At 42.1% G+C, this 16,055-nt stretch overlaps 1 protein-coding gene and 1 pseudogene across 1 annotated transcript in view; one reads left to right on the top strand and one right to left on the bottom strand.

Annotated features, from left to right (window-relative positions):
• The window catches only part of LOC126035357 (uncharacterized), a 503,584-nt gene that overhangs the window by 408,178 nt on the left and 79,351 nt on the right, over positions 1-16,055 (bottom strand). The window lies entirely within an intron of this gene.
• The window catches only part of LOC126035541 (cardiomyopathy-associated protein 5-like), a 51,291-nt pseudogene that overhangs the window by 20,559 nt on the left and 14,677 nt on the right, over positions 1-16,055 (top strand).

Genomic DNA, 16,055 nt, shown 5'->3' with positions numbered 1-16,055 from the left:
GGAAGAGTGTTGTTTCTATGAAAAGAAATTTTTAGTAATAGCAGCTCATTTCACTTGACAAGGTACAGAAACCTCCATATGTGGGGACCAGTATCATCATAAAGTGTTCCCCGTCCCAGTTATGTGTGTTGGTTGCTCAGAGATGTTAGACTAGTTACACAGTTTACACTACACAGTTTTGTTGAAACTCCATCCTCATTTTCTGTTCAGTTCATCTGTGCCAGTAGTGTTTTAGCTGTAGTGCAGGTAAGAGTTTAGAAAGTCCTTCTTCTTCCCACTATTTCTAAGCTGTACCACTCTAAAAGATAGATAAAAATGCCCTCCATTTCAGCAGTGTACTCCTTTGCTAGCAATACTAGTGAAAATGCTTTTGTTTCTGTGGAAGCTATTCTTCATTAAATTGCAGCTCTGCTTGTGAAAATGGCATGCTTGTGAAAACGGCACGCATGTGATGTCTCACTTTTCCTATATCAGATTTGTTCATGTATAAGTATAGATTTTCCTTTCTTGGTGACCAGCTATTTAATCTCACCCCAGTATCTGAAAGGTGAGGTCTCTTTTCCTGGCACATGTTTGGTTGTGTAATTTCATTAAAATTCTCGAAGGACTTGTATCGCTGGGATTTATGTTATTTTTATGTTAACTCATATACAAGAAGGAGAAATTAAAAGTAGGAGGAGTTAATGTGCCAATTTCAAATATCGGTATTTACAAACTATCTCCATGGTGTGCAGATGTATGACAGCAGAGTCACTTTTTATATATGTCCATTCATGCTTGACTTAGAAGTGATTAATTAGCCACCAGTAAGTCAGTAATAAAGTCACAGACCCCAGCCATCCCTTGAATGTACCTGCATTGCAGCAAGTCAAGTTAAGCCACAAATAAATGTCCCATAATATCACTCCCTGGCTGTGCAACATGGACATGAAGCCAATATTAAATCTGGCCACAACACAGGCTTGGCTTCACATGATTTCTAGCACTCAGGGCTCAGGTTACTCCAAGACAGCATTTGTATGTTTCTTGTTACCTCTGTATAATTACTGAGAAAACATTAATATAGCAAAATGCTTGTTGCCTGAATTTTAACTGTAGGAACATAGTTTCACAGTAAATGAAATGAGCTATGGACAGCATCTATCAGATTTTATAGGTTATCTTGGCAAACAGAAGTTTGCCTCTGAATTTTGGTTATTGGCTGTAAATATTTATAAAGTGAGCTTTCAATTTTACAGTCCAATGTGACATTTATAAGTAATGGAAAGTCATATGCTAGTTTTCAACAGATCTAGCTGTAGTAGAAGTCTACCATAATAGGAAGCTGTTACCAAAGGAAGTTGACCTTCCTTTTAGATTTATGCCAGCTAATTAAAACTATTTTTATAAATTATAAATTGCACCTGAGCAGATAGCCAGCTTGCTTTCACAAAAGGTCAAGAAGGACTAAGAAAAAGTTCTGAGTTGTCTGATGCCTGTTGTCCCTTGGACTGCTTTTGTTTCCACATCTAATTCAATCAGTGATTTTGATGGATTCTGGTTTACAGGAAATATCTTTAAAATTCTAAATAAAAAAGATTACAACACTGCATAATCTATCAGCCTCATAATTACCTGCATTATCTTCCTTTTTATGGGCTTGTTCCTGTGATCTCTTGAGGACTCTCATGAGGCTCTGAGTACCCTCAGTTTCTAGCAAAGCTACATTAGAATTTGTAGAATTCAATAACTGTATAGACACTCAGCACCTTGTTGAACTGAGCTCACTTTTTTTTTGTTTGGAAACAGTTTTGTGACTGTTCCTGTTGCTATTTCTGTGCTTGTCTTTGTAGCCAGGGAGATACTTGAACTTAATTTAGCAATTGTTCCAATGGTGGCTCATGGCAAAACAAAAATATTAACCTAAAGAAAGTTGTGTGCGAAAACTTTATAAAATAACATACTTAGTTACTGAAACATTTGAAATTTCAGGATAAGTTAGGTGAATTGCTAATAGCACTGGAAGAAAAGTCAATGAAGATTGAAGAGTTTGTGAGTGATATTGAATCGCTATTTAACTCTGTTGAGGTAAGTCCAGTGTTTTATCAAACTAGCTTTCTTTCCCTCTACAAAATTACTTCTAAGATATGCTTGCCTTGTTTTTTATTGTCATTGTTTTCACTAAAATGGGCTGTTTCTCCAGTCCTCAAACTTACTTCTCCCACTGGAAGGAGTTACCTTTAGGGGGAAAAAAAAAGATTGCTTTTTTTGCACATTATTGCAAAGTGGAATATGTGACTGTCAAGCACTGGAGGAAAACGCTCCCTTTTTTTATGCTTATAAGAAAACCTCACACTGTTTGTGTCTTTATTTAGAATCCTGTGTTAAGCATCTAAAGGAGTTACCCAATGTCTATAAGTTCTTAAAGTTCTATGTCTACACTGACATTCTTAAACAGGTGTTCCTTATAGTTCTTATTATACACACATATACTGGAAAACACTTTGACCATGCTTACATCTCTTGGACATCACTAGTATGTTCTTTTTTCACTAGTCTGGTTCTGTATTACATGGTCTCTGAAAGGTTATAATGCAAAGTGTCACTGCCATGGCTGGGGTTGTTGGACTATATTTCTGAACACAACTCCAGAAAAAAATGAGATTAAGTAACTGTTTTATCTGTATTTTTCACCATTGCTCCTTTCAAAAGCTTACTGGGAAACTGTGTGGTGATGTCTTCCCATGTCTCCTCATCAGCACCACCTGATTCAGAATGTGTCAAGGGCTCATGCCTCATCACAGCTGCATCCTGGCCCACCTGCACATACCAGTAAATACATACAATCGCAAACAGTTGTCTGCCATGTGTGATTTCTTTAAGGGAGTAATTTTGGTGAGACCCATCCTTTATGAGAAGTGTTCAGTTATAAGCCCATATTCCCCCAATAAATATTCCAAGGTGAACTATGAATATTCAGACAGGCTGGCTGCAGGCTCCTCCTATGCAAGCCCCCAAACTGAGGGAAATCCTGCTTTGTCCACACCACCACTGCTGACTTTGCCCAAAGGGCCTGGGCGTTGCACAGTGCATATCAAACATACCATTGTCAGTGCTGCCTCAGCCATCACAGCGATATGCATGCTGATATGTGTTGATGGACTGGGGTATAAAAATGACATGAGGGTTTCAGTTCATGGTCAAATTACAGCCCCAGGAGAGCAGTCTGAAGAGACTATGCCAAACACCCCTTCATGGTTCCCATTAATTTGCAGAATTAGGACTACAAATTTGGACTCCCCTGTTGTAAGTCAAAATGTGACAGCCTGGCCACATATCTGCATGTAGTTTATTGCATAAGAATAGAGCATGTATAATGTGACAAAACAATTTTCCAAGTCTTTCTGTATACTTAGTCTTTATTTGTTAACTTACACACTAAACTTAATGTTTATTCTGTTTCATGCATGGGTTTGGTTATTACTTTGATAATACCTGACTTGCTAAAAAAGGTTAAGAACAAATCTACATAACAATGCATGTTTTTCTAAAGAAAGTATATTTTATATTTGTTGTGCTTTGTTAAGATTATTCATAGTTAACTACTTTGGTGACTGAAAAAAAAAAGGGGGAGAAAGGTAAAATTCAGTTGCTTTGAAAAAACCCCTTTAATTTCCTTGAAGCTGCTTCTGCCTCAGAGTTAAAAACGTGTTGTGTTTTTTCCTATAATGAGCTCAGCAAATATGGGCTAATTAAGTGGAATCCATCTTGGGTTTTTTGCTTGCCCCAAGCAGCTGCTTTACCATATATCTCTGGACTCAGCTGCTGTAGTTTGGCGCTAACATTTGTAACCTTTGAAGGTACTGTTAGTAAGTTTAAACCACTGTGTTCTTGGGAGTCTTGCTGTGAACTTCTAATCCTCATGTTCTCATGGATCAAGTGTATACAAATTGTGTTTGTTCTCACTGTGCTCCTGATCTGAAATTGCAGTATGCTCTAAATGTTCAAAAGCAGGGAAACAGCTTCTCCTTGCATGTTGTCCTCAAGTTCATGAGAAATATTGAGAGACCTGTATGTCACATGGTCTTTGCTTCTGGCCTTTGGAAACTATGTGACACCACAAGGGATTTATACAGCTATGTGTTTTCTTCCAAATAGGTTACTTTCTGCAATGGATACTACTCTCTCTTTAGAAAAGGTGACCAGTGCTTTTTCACTGTTTGAGCATTACATGGACAGTCCAGGAAAAAGCAACCAGCACTCCTTAAAACATATAGCTGGTAAGAATCTCTGAATATCATCTTTACAAAAGCTAATGTTTTGGCAATGCTTTGGAAATTTTAGGAAGCTAAAAACAGAATCTATTTGAGAAGTATAAATTTGCAAACCATATAATTAGCAAAGTCAGATGTAAAATGAAATCTAATTGTGCACAAGTGTTTGGCTTATATTAGGATACTAAGATGAGCAACAGAGGGAAAAGCACTGAAGTGGGTGATTCTTGCATCATTTAAGATATCTGTACCTCAGACTAGCAGAAGGTCTCTATCTATAAATCTCCCAAGGCTAAAGAAGTTGCTGTTCCCTTGCAGGCAGGGACAGAAGAGGAAATCAAAGGGTCTCCTGAACTCGCTTCCTCTGAGGGAGGAAGCCCAGCAGAGCTGGTGTGGGGAGGAGAGTGGAGGGACTGGCTGATGGCCAAGGTCCCTGGGCTTATGCCAAGTGAAAGGAGGCACCTGAAACCCCTGCATACAGGTGTTGTGGTTTAACCCCAGCCAGCAACTAAGCACCACACAGCCGCTTACTCACTCCCCCCCACCCAGTGGGATGGGGGAGAGAATCGGGAAAAGTAAAACTTGTGGGTTGAGATAAGAACGGTTTAATAGGACAGAAAAGAAGAAACTAATAATGATAATGGTAACACTAATAAAAAGACAATAGTAATAATAAAAGGATTGGAATGTACAAGTGATGCACAATGCAATTGCCCACCAACCAACACCCCGTTAGTCCCTGAGCAACAATCCCCCCACTTCCCAGTTTATATACTAGATGTGACATCACATGGTATGGAATACCCTGTTGGCCACTTTGGGTCAGCTGCCCTGGCTGCGTCCCCTCCCAACTTCTTGTGCCCCTCCAGCCTTCTTGCTGGCTGGGCATGAGAAGCTGAAAAATCCTTGACTTTAGACTAAACATTACTTAGCAACAACTGAAAACATCAGTTATCAACATTCTTCTCATACCTAACTCAAAAACATAGCACTGTACCAGCTACTATGAAGACAATTAACTCTATCCCAGCTGAAACTAGGACAACAGGAATGTGAAGGGAAAGTGCTTAACTGTAGCTGGAAACAGCATCTACTCCAGAGGACAGCAGTGAAAATTGTACATGATAAAGGGGTTTATTAATCTCTCTCATATTTCATATCCTGTAAAAAGCCTGCCTGTGTGGGCTTTCTGCTCTGCCTGTATGTACACCTATAGAAATTATCTGGATATGGACAGCTGTCAATGAAGAATTTATCAGCACCAATTTGTGGATTCCTTTTCCTCATAACAGGGTTTCTTTCTCAAGAGAACGTTTGTTTTGGGAGCTCACATCTCACTGTCATGCTTTATAACCTCCCATTCACCATCTCATGCACCACTGCTGTTGTAGTCACTCTCTGGCTTTTCAAATGATGCCCCTCTCTCACGTTTGGTCCCTGAGCACTGGAACTAAAGCATGGATTCCTGTAAGTTGCTTTGTTTCCTGGCTGGATTTTCAGGTGCCTAATGGGACATTGGAGAAGTGCCATCTTGCACAGACTCTCTGGTGTCTAACAAGAGTTGAGTGCACCCAGCAGTGTCACTATGGGGAGATTGACTCTCTCCTCCACAGAGTCACTTGCTTTTATTAGACTTAGAGGAACTGAATATCTCTGAGACCTTAACTTCCTTGTCAGATTTGTATGAATTTGTCTGAGGCATTCAAAGCTGCTCAGGTGAGGTTGGACAGACGCTTGTGCATGCAGTGTTATCTCAGCCTCATTTCTTTAGGAAGTCAGACAAAAAGATTATTTTTTTTTTAACCTACTTTCAGCCAGTGTTAACTTAGTGGTGTAAATGTGCTATGTATCTTGGTTTAGTTCCTAAACTCCCTCTTGCAGTCCCATGAGTGCAACCATTCTTTCCTCCTGGGCTGTTACCTACTGGCAAGGTCATCCAGGATAACAGACCCGTTTTATCATGCTATATTTCCTTCTTCCACAAGTTACTCCAACGTGTTTTTCCCCAAACTGCTGAGATCCACTTTTTGGTTTGATTTGCATTAGCTACTGTGTTTGCTGAATATCAAATGGCTCCAGACCAGTTTGCTTTGACAAACTGGAAATGAATGACTGTCTACTAGCAAGTGACCTTCAAAGCTCCTCATCCTTTATACTTTCTTCTCTTTCTCTTTCTGAAATACCTGGTTTTCATCCTTCACTTCCACTACCAAGTATTTCAATTGCTATTGTGATTTTTACTTTGGTGAGCGGTAGACAAAACATATATATTTTTTTTCAAGATTATGCCCTTCCTGAAGGAAAATAGAGGTAAATGTCTACATGAAACTTTACTTGGAATTGAACATCTCGAGTATATAATTTATCAAATACAGGAGGCAAATGTCAGACACTCTCAGAATCTGTTTTGACTGAAGCCATTTGATGAAATAGATGTGAATTTGCCATGTTTCTCCAATCCACGTATTTTTCCTTCAGAAAGAATAGTCTTTTACTGAACAATTTCATAGAACTTTCTTTTTACTTCAGAAACATCTTTCCTTCAAAACACCCTCCATTTCCAAGTTTTCCATATCCACTAATGAAAAGTCCTTTTCCCTTGAATTCTTCCTCCTTTCATGTAAGCCACCACATTAACAAATGCATAAGCATAAAAACCCCTTGCAGCATGCCAGAGCATACTGGAACCCAGGCTCTGCCAGAAGAAGGGTGGGAATAATTTCAAAATTTGAAAATTATTATTTCCAAAGCCTGCCGTGAGTCCTGCCCATTAGAAGATGAGGACCTCTGCTGATGGTAACAATCTTCCATTAAAGTCACAGAGGAATGCAACTGCTCTCCTGATCAGAAAATGTCCCACTTCTCTGTTGAAAAATATGATTTAGTCAAACTAACTTGTGTATTGGTTTTGTTTGGCAAGGTTTTGGTAGCGGGGGGGGGGTTACAGGGGTGGCTTCTGTAAGAAGCTGCTGGAAGCTTCCCCTGTGTTCGAGAGAGAGCGAGCCCATACTAGCCGGCTCTAAGACGGACCCGCTGCTGGCCAAGGCCGAGCCAATCAGTGATAGTGGTAACGCCTCTGTGATAACATTTTTAAGAAGGAAAAAAAAGTTGGGACGGGGAGAAACTGCCGCCGGAGTGAGGAGTGAGAACATGTAAGAGAAACAAGCCTGCGGACACCAAGGTCAGTGAAGAAGGAGGGGGAGGAGATGCTCCAGGCGCCAGAGCGAAGATTCCCCTGCAGCCTGTGGTGAAGACCCTGGTGAGGCAGGCTGTCCCCCTGCAGTCCAGGGAGGTCCACGGTGGAGCAGATATCCACCTGTAGCCCGTGGAGGACCCCACGCCAGAGCAGGTGGGTTCCCGAAGGAGGCTGTGACCCCGTGGGAACCCCGCGCTGGAGCAGGCTCCTGGCAGGACCTGCGGATCTGTGGAGAGAGGAGCCCACGGAGCAGGTTTTCTGGCAGGACTTGTGACCCCGTGGGGGACCCGCGCTGGAGCAGTGTGCTCCTGAAGGACTGCACACTGTGGAATGGACCCATGCTGGAGCAGTTCGTGAAGAACTGCAGCCCGTGGGAATGGCCCACGTTGGAGGAGTTCGTGGAGGACTGTCTCCCATGGGCGGGACCCCACGCTGGAGCAGGGGAAGAGTGTGATCAGCCCTCGTCCTGAGGAGGTGAAGCGGCAGAAAATAACGTGTGATGACCATAAACCCCATCCCTGTCCCCCTGTGCCGCTGGGGGGGGGCTTGGTGGTGAAATCCGGGAGTGTAGTTGTGCCCGGGAAGAAGTGAGGGGTGGAGGGAAGGTGTTCTGAGATTTCGTTTTATTTCTCATTACCTTGCTCTGGTTGATTTGTAATAAATTGAGTTAATTTTCCCAAACTGAGTCTGTTTTGCCCGTGACAGTAATAGTGAATGATCTCTCCTGTCCTTATCTCGACCCACAAGCCTTTTGTTATATTTTCTCTCCCCTATCCAGCTGAGGATGGGGGAGTGATAGAACGGCTTTGGTGGGCACCTGGTGTTCAGCCAGGGTCAACCCATCACAACTTGTTGCACAAATATCTCATTTCTTTGACTAAAATTCATTTAAAAAAGGGCCAGCACTTTGATAACACAGAAATGTTCTGTTTCTGAAGAGAATAGTTAAACTTCTTGCTTTGAAATTACTTCCTTTCAAAAGTTTGTTTCATATTATGCAAAAAGAAATTAGAAATCTAATGTTTTTCAATGTTACTGAACTGAATTTTGATCTATAACTTTTTTTTTTTTTCTGGAAGTTTTATTCATTAAGCTAGCTTCTGTTCAAATTTGGCATAATAATAAATTTTGCAGTTATGGGGTTTCTGTGATCACAAATAGTGTCAATTTCACTGGAGAAAAAAGCTGGTTTCCCCACTGGGTCCACTGAAAGGAAATCTTTTCCTAAAGATGATCAGTTTTTAAATTGACCAACTCTAGATACAGTCAAAAGACAAAATGTGGATTGTTTTTAGCAATGAGAAGGATAATTTTTTTCAATGGGAAGCAGATGTAATCCTACTGTACTGATAGCTCTCTGTATAAATCATAAGGAAACAGCCAGCATCTGCATTTGCCTTGTTCATGCCACAGGGGACCATCATCATTACTGTAAAGATAACTGAAAAAAAGCAAAAGCCTTCTGCTGAGATTCTAACAGAATTCATGCAATATGGAAATTTACTGGGTGAAGAAATAGAACCATGTATCTTTGTTCCCTGCAGTCACTTTAACAATGAACATCTTTTAGGGCTTTTTGCTTCTTTCTTTCTTTCCTCTCCCTCTCTTTTAAGCCATAATCATAGAGGGGAACAATATCTCATCAGGGATGGATCTGTGTGGATCAGTAGACAAAGTTTATATAAAATTTGGGGAACCTTGGAGGTCTTTGAAGAACTCTTTGTGAGGGATGCTCCTGGCTGTCCCATGGGATTTGGGTGCTTTGGCTAAGGCAGAGATTGGGTTCAGCCTACCCACCAAGGATCCTCTGGGTCTGCCAGGAAAATGACTGTGCCAGAAAGGAGCACCTGGTTGTGCACCTGCAGTAGGAGTCCACCTCTGGGCAGGGGCGGACCCAAGGCTGCAGGTAGCTTCCTGCTCCCTGGGCTGTGATTGCAGGAGATCTGAGCCTTCCTTTTCCTAAAAGCACATCCCTGTTTTTGTCTGTCTCTTGGCGGGTTTGACACACTGCATGAATCCCTCCCTGGTGTGGCAGGTCCTCCCCCCTGCCCACTGTTCTGGGATCAGTTATGTCTGTCTCCGGAGGAGGTTCTCTTCTGCAAGCTTCCTCTTCCCATCAGTGAGCTGTCCCATGCTGTTTGCTACAAACAAGTGCTTTCAGTCTCCGCTTTCACAGGCATCCTCTTCATAGAGTGTCTTCTCCTCTGGTGCCTGCGCCGCAAGGCAAGGTCAGGTAATTGAGAAGGCAGTTGCCCAATGGAGCTTGCGTAAGGCTCCAGGGTCTTCTGGCCTTTCCGAGGAGGTGACCTGAAGTTATCAGTTGTCTCTTGGGGTTTCATCAACATGTGTGCCTCAAAGTGGAGTGCAGAGCTGGAATGCTCTCCCTGTGACTGAAAGGAGCAGGTCTCTTGGGGAAAGGAGAGGGGTTGTTGATGCCACTGGGGTTGTATGACAGCTCTGCGTGTCCAGGATTGCCGCAGGCCTGGGAAGTAGTGCACTGCTCCCCTTGTCCTGCTGGAGGTTGGAAATGACTGGCTGTGCCACGACTCATCTGTGTGATGGTCCTGCCCCATAGGGAAGGACCCCAAGAGATGGGCAGGGCACGGGCGCATGCTTTGTGCTGGGTTCGGGTGGTCCCAGTACTGGGTCTGGATCTTATTTGTCCAGACTGTGAGGGAAATGGGCAATCAGATTCCCATGCTGAACAATTAATTTTTTCTGTTTCTAGTTTAGGTGGACCTATTGCTCTAAAACTGCACCAGTATTGTCCATATTTCAAGTGCTTGCTGTGTTTGTTCTGTGAAAATAAGTGACCAGGTTGCCTCATGAACCTGTAGGTAATTTGGCTGAAAATACAGGAGTGTGAATAATAACTGAAGATTTTCCTCTCAGTCCCACAGACACCAACTGTCATACCTCAGGAACCAAACTCAGCTACCAGCACCTCCATTGCCGTCTACTGGGCTGTAAACGACGAGGACACCATCGACTGCTTCCAGGTCTATTGTATGGAGGAGACACAAGCCAGCAAAGATGTGGGGGGTATGTAAGGCCTTGCCTTTGCAATGGCAGCAGCCCTTTCTGCTCTGGTCTCGGGTCAGCAGAGGGGAGGCCAAGTGGCAGGGGAGGACCCAGGATGCAGAGAGAGGAGGGGCTGTGAAGAAATCATGCATAGGACTAAGGACAGGTAATAGTGGAGGAGAGCACAAAGTAGATGCCATTCCTTCTTCTCCCCTTTGTCCCCCAAAATGCAAGGTAAATAGCGTGGTCTACAAAGTACAGGGCAGTTGCTTGCAGAGAAGCAGCAACATCCCTGTTTCAGTGCCCTTTTATGAAGTGGCCTGACCTTCAGAGAGGATGTGTACCTGCTGCCCTGTGGGTACTGCAGATAGAGCTCCCAAAGGGACAGGCTTGATTCGGTTTTTAGGGCCCTGTGTGTACTTCAGAAATGTGTCCTAATAAAAAATGACAGGAAAAGATAATCAGTATTTCCACAATACTTCCACATGTATGTAGGGTTTAGGGTTCTTCCATGCGGGGTCCGGACGATAGAACACCAATATGATGATTAAAGTCGCCAGTTTATTGAGCCTAGCTGATCATTTTTATACAATTCTCTAAGTTGCTTAGAAGCTTTGATTGGCTGCTGCATGCAAGCATTTGGTGTCCACGCGCACAAACATAAAATGTGATTGGTTATATCGATACTGTCCACGTGTATAAACATAAGATACAGTTAGTTATACTCACTCTGTACACGCGCATAAACACAGGACATAATTGGCTATATTAACTAGAGCATGCGAAACTTGTCTCAGTCCAATTGGCCAAGATAAGCCCCTGAATTGAGGTTGGTTGTGCCAAGTTCCCTTTATCGTGGAATGTGCACCTGTATTTTTCTAATTGGGATCTTTCTTTTTCGGTCTTCTTGTTTATTCTGTTCAAGGCCTTCTAAAGGTGTCTGGAATGCTCTTGCAACCATGAGCTACTTTCAGGCCCATTAACTAAGTTCCATATAATTGACCCTACACATGTAGGCAAGGATTTTTTTTCAAAATGACATATTTTAGATCTTAAATATGGAAATTGAGAAAAGAGGATTGAAATGCTTATTCATTATAAAGCTCAGGCTGATCATAAAGTCACTTAAAGTAACTGGGCTCTGCACAAATCCATGTGTGCGTGTGTGTATGCTGGTGCACGTGTGTGTGTGCACTCTAAAGAATGCCAAGGGCTTTTTATAATAGCTAATTTATAGCTAAGGGCTATAAATTCCATTATGATAAATTGTAATGTTATGTTATAGAGAGGTGAAACCAGAGTTGATAACTGCTGATCGTATGTCCCAAATTTGCAGCCTAGTCCTCAGTAGGACTGAGGGCCATAATCTCCCCTTGCCATCAATGGGGTTTGAATGCACACAATTCAAGGGCATGTCAAAAACTTTGTCAAAACTGAGTCAGAGCAAAATATAGAGAAGTTGGCTAATAATGCTTTCTGGATTTTTTTAATTGACTGTTTTTTACATGTTAGTCAAGAGGTGCAATCATAGGCCCTAGCAGTGAAACGTGAGTGTAACATCCCGTGTGTGTGTGTGTTCCTCCTAGCTTTGGTGGAAGAATACAGAGTGACAGTGAAGGAGAGCCACTGTATTTTGGAGGACCTGGAGCCGGATCACTGTTACAGTGTGTGGGTCATGGCTGTGAACTGCACAGGCTGTAGCTTACCCAGTGAAAAAGCCATTTTTTAAATGGGTATGTACATGTTTTGGCATTTGATTGTTATTTTGGCATTTGATTATTATAAGCTTCAAGTTCTTAGACCAATTCTAGTCCATAGTGTTACTGAAACAGAAGAAACTGTTTCATTTAGCCCATCTGGCAGATAGCAGGCAACTCGCAATCATTTCCCTTTTTGCTAAGAGATAGCAGCATAATTGCTCCTGGGAGGAAACTTGAAGGTATTCAGATTTGAAGATGTTTCCAGTCTCAGGCCTCGTGATTGGGGCATTGGGGTGGCACATTATGAATTTCTCTTCTGAGTGCACTGCAATGCTCCAGGGCAGCTCTGGGAAAGCCACCTGGCTACTCTGTGCTGCTGCTTCTCCTGTGGAAAATGGAGGCGACAGCTGCATTTTTTGCCTCTCTGCCATTCTCCCAAATACATCTATGTTGCATTGATTTAAATGATTAACTTTTCAGGGGAAGGCCTGCTTTACCGAGGTTACATGCTGCGTCTAGCTCAGTGGAACACAAATCTCAGGTGTGGCTGAGAGGCTCTGCTGCTAAGTGATATAAATTAAGATAAGTAATTAGACAAGTATTGTTTATGAGCTTCATTTGACTGATTAATTTTTCTGAGACTTAATTTCTTTAATAATTTGTATTGACAAAACTATTGCTTCTTGAATTACAAGCAAGGTGAAGCCTCTTGTGTCTGAGGCCCTTTTGCCAGATGACTTTTTTAGTGCTACTGCTTCTTGCAGTTACAAAATACAGACATTTAACAATTTCATAATGAAATAACTCTGTACAACACTGAGTGTATTGTTGAAATCACTTGGCAGCAACCACAGCTTCAAGCCTTTTGCTTAATCCACTAGACTTCAAATTTGTTGATAATTCTCCTTGATATTCAATTTGCTATTCGTATTTTTAGCAAAGATGTTTTTCCAAAGAATTCAACGTAGAAATTCAAATTTTATGACATCAACAATGTGCTTGTGAGCAATTACAACAATGTAATTGTGAGAATTCCTGCAAAATGGTCAAATAATAATGAGTTATTACTACCTAATAAATCATAATTTAAAAAGGGGTTCTCACCTCTCTGAAGCCATTATTTTTAAGAACTGTATTTGCCTTTTGGCATCAGGCTCATCATTCTCTTTCCCAAAACTGAAGCCTTCTGAAGAAGTTAATTTCCTCAAGTCTTTGTTGCCTTCCTTTGGTCTGTTTCTTTAAGAAAACAAATAAACTAAATCAAATAAGGGCTCATTAAATACCATCCCTCAAGCTAAGTGAACTCCCTCTGGAGCACGCGGAGCCCCAGGTGGACTTGTGGGGACACTGCTGAGCACTGACTGATGCAAAACCGCTGCATCCCCTTAAGGCCAAGGGTGGAAAGATGAGCACCGGTAATGGAAACCAGTTCTTCAGTGTGAGCCTGGCTACTTTGATATGAAGCTGGAATACTTTGACTCTTCAAGTAGTCCAATTAGCAATATAAACTCAGAAGCAAGAATTTAGAGAGTTTATTTTCAGTAATTCAGATTAAAAGTTGGCACATACAAGAAAATAATTTGCTGGTATATGCAGTGACTTGAACATACGCATTAATAGTGGAGCAAAGCTGTGCCTCTTTCAGATGTTGGGAACACCTCCAAGGCTTCCCCATTGGGATTGCATGCATGGAGGTGGCAGTGGGCCTCGGGAGTTGTGGGGAATGCAGCATGTTGCTGCAGCAGCATCCCCTCAGCACCTCCTGTCTCCTGCTCTTCCACCTCCCAAACTCGCAGCCTGTCCTCCCCTCCCCTGGGGAACATGCTGTTTCCAAGCAGTATTTTCTGTGAGGGAGTGATGCTGAAGGCAGCAAGTATCTCTCTATAGCCCCACCTTCCCCCCATCCCATCCATCTCAAACTGATCTCCAGATGAAGGCTCTTTGCAATCCTAAAAACATAGGAGTGAATGCACTTTCTTCTGTTGTTCAAAACCTATGTGATTCTCATCCTGTATCTGAGGGACAGAGTAAGAACTTACCCTTTTCTGCTCTTTGCCTCTTATAAGATCACTTATATGAGTACTGGAATATTACCAGGAAATCAGATATATATTCTAATTAGTACAGCTTGAGTAACTGCAGTTAAGTTGTTAAAAATATCAGAAGCACAGTAACAACTTTTTTCTGGTATGCTGACTCCATCTACTCTTTAGACAGATAATTTAAATTTAAAAAAGTACTTGATGTCTTGTGATGTACTGTTTGCACATACATAAATGTGGGTATGTGTGTCAGTTTCTGAATGCAGATATTGGGGGATTTAGCGATTAATTTTTTATTCTTTAGAAACAGATGCATTTAAAACCAGACAATAATCAAATATGTCAGAAGAGAATTAAAGGATTATTGCGAAGGGAGCTATACAGACTTCTTACCAGATGAGAATCTATCCCACAGATTCTTTGTTCTGCTGAATGCCTAGATTAGCTGTTCCTGTAGTAAAACATCAAGTACATCTTAACCTGGTGTCCCGATCCAATGTTGGGGAAGGTTTTGATATGATCCCAAGAGCGAGATTAAGACACAAATGAGGTCAAATGCCATATACCCAGAAAAACTTTTATTATCAAAAGTATCAAAAGTGGAAAATAATGGCAATCGATAGGATAGAATGGAAGAAAAGGTAGAAATTAAGCAAGCAGTCGGGATAGGATTGCTAGGATGGTCACCACCACAGATCCAGCGGCGTCCCGTTGGTCCTCAATCTTCAATTCTTTGGTGGTGGAAAAAAAAAGAAAGCCCCACGGCTTGTCTCTACGGGTTTTTATAGGGCATATTTCGATGATGTCACGCGCTGCAGGTTTCGTCTATCATAGGACCCTTGCCTGATCAGAAACCAGTATCCTATCAGCTCCAGCCCCATTTCCTCCCTTGGATGCCTCAATGGCCTGGTAATCCTCCTTATGGACAGAGGAATGTCCTGCTTAAACAGGCCATCTCGGAGACAAAGGGCTGGAGATAAACAGTTCACAGTTCCTTGAGATGACAGTCCAGTCCCTCACACCTAACAATCTTTGAGGCAAAGGGTTCCAGATAACAATTCAGTCTCTTACACCTGGATTGCTAGCCTCCTGATTTTCACTAAACCAGGAAATCAATATGTACTTATGAGGACTTTTTCTTTCTTTTTCTACTAATAACAAATTATTTTTCTTACTGTGCTGGTTTTGGCTGGGGTAGAGGTAATTTTCTTCATAGTAGCTAGTATGGGGCTATGTTTTGGATTTGTGCTGGAAACAGTGTTGATAACACAGGGATGTTTTAGTTATTGCTGAGCAGTACTTACACAGAGTCGAGGCCTTTTCTGCTTCTCACACCACCCCACCAGCGAGGAGGCTGGGGGTGCACAAGAAGTTGGGGGGAGACACAGCTGGGACAGCTGACCCCAACTGACCAAAGGGATATTCCAGACCATGTGATATCATGCTTGGCATATAAAGTTGGGGGAAGAAGAAGGAAGTGTGGTGATGGTGATGGTGTTTTGTCTTCCCAAGTAACTGTTATGCATGATGGAGCCCTGCTTTCCTGGAGATGGCTGAACACCTGCCTGCCGATGGGAAGTAGTGAATGAATTCCTTGCTTTGCTTGCACACATGACTTTTGCTTTACCTATTAAACTGTCTTTATCTCAACCCAAGAGTTTTCTCACTTTTACTCTTCTGATTGTCTCCCCCATCCCACTGGGGTGGGAGTGAATGAGCGGCTGTGTGGTGCTTAGTTGCCAGATGGAGTTAAACCACAACACTTACAAAACAGAATGCATCTGGAATGCTGGTTGCAGTTCTATAAGATTATCTTGTCATAAAATTGTCTAATTTCTACTTT

Source organism: Accipiter gentilis, chromosome W, assembly GCF_929443795.1.
Source record: "Accipiter gentilis chromosome W, bAccGen1.1, whole genome shotgun sequence".
NCBI lineage: Eukaryota > Metazoa > Chordata > Aves > Accipitriformes > Accipitridae > Astur > Astur gentilis.
Note: the sequence above shows the minus strand (reverse complement) of the source record. Positions and strands in the feature narration are given on the sequence as shown.